We start from the raw sequence: 1,499 nt of genomic DNA, 5'->3' as shown, positions 1-1,499 counted from the left end.
TTTCAGTTTATTTTCATTTATAGTGCAATCATCACCCCAAGGGGTCTCTGTGCACTTCACAACAATTCACAAAAAGTCATTAAAAATAGTCAGGCAAAAACATCAAAAACAATGATACTGCAAAGCAATAGTTGCAAAACAACAAAGACAATAGAATAAAATGTGCTATAATAATAATAAGCTATATAAAGGCAAATATGAATCCCACAGAAATACATTTCAAACCCATAATGCAAAATCGTTCATAATGCATGAATGCAACAGCATATGAGTCCCTGGGTGAACAGGACAAAAACAATGATACCGCAAAACATTAGTTGCAAAACAACAAAAACAATACAATAAAATGTGCTAGCATGCAGTAACCATGCAAAACTGAGTAAATTGAGTACATCTAGGGAGACCCATAATGCAAAATAAAAAGATAAGTTTTCAGCCTAGATTTAAAAATGGCCAGAGTGTCAGCATCTCTGACAGCTCGGGGGAGAGCATTCCAAAGAAAGGGTGCACGATGTGTAAAAGCTCTGCCTCCGACAGTTATTTTATTGTGATTTTTAACTGTCAGTAGACCAGCGTCTTGGGAGGGGTTTCAGCGTCGGGAAGTGAAAGTATTGGACGGATTCTGGATATGTTGCGCAAATGGAAAAAGGCAGACTTTGTTATGTTTTTTATATGGGGTACAAATGATAGGGATGGGTCGAAAATGACTCCTAAATTTCTAACTGTTAGTTTGTGTGTTATTGAGCAGCCGTCGAGGTTTAGTGATGTGTTATTGAACAGATGAGTGTGTTTAGCTGGACCGACTAGCAACATCTCTGATTTGCCGGAGTTTAGTAATAAGACATTTTCGTTCATCCATTTCTTAACCTCAGTTAGACAGGTTTCGAGGTTGTGAATGTTGGATGGGTCATTTGCAGTGATGGGAATGTGAATCTGAGTGTCGCCTGCATAGCAGTGAAAACTTATGTCAAACTTTCTGAAAATATTGCCCAGAGGTAACATGTAGAGACAGAAGAGGATTGGACCTAGGACTGAGCCTTGTGGGACGCCATATTTGACACTGGAATGATCTGAAATGTTGTTATTGAAGAGTACACATTGAGTTCTTTTTGACAGATAGGAGTGGAACCAGTCAAGTACGGGACCCCTGATACCAACCAGATGTTCTGTCTACTGAATATGTTTTATTTGCTTATGGGAAGCATAGCGTATAATGCATATCATTTATATGTGACACCTTGGATTCGAAGTGTTCCAACATCTTAACACCAGTAAGACTCCCTAATCGGGAGATAAGCGACCGTAGGGCAAAATGTGTAGTAGTGTCCAAAAATGTGTTTGAAAAAATCTGCCTGATGGTGGCGCTATATGGGAGAGATCCATGTTGATGAGATGAGTGTAGACATACTGTGTACCGATTTGTGTGATTTTAGGGCAAAATCTGTAGGAGCAGTTTCCAAAAATGTGTTTGAAAAAATCTGCCTGATGGTGGCGCTATA

Source organism: Nannobrachium achirus (assembly GCF_963921795.1).
Source record: "Nannobrachium achirus genome assembly, chromosome: 12".
Classification (NCBI taxonomy): domain Eukaryota; kingdom Metazoa; phylum Chordata; class Actinopteri; order Myctophiformes; family Myctophidae; genus Nannobrachium; species Nannobrachium achirus.
Note: the sequence above shows the minus strand (reverse complement) of the source record.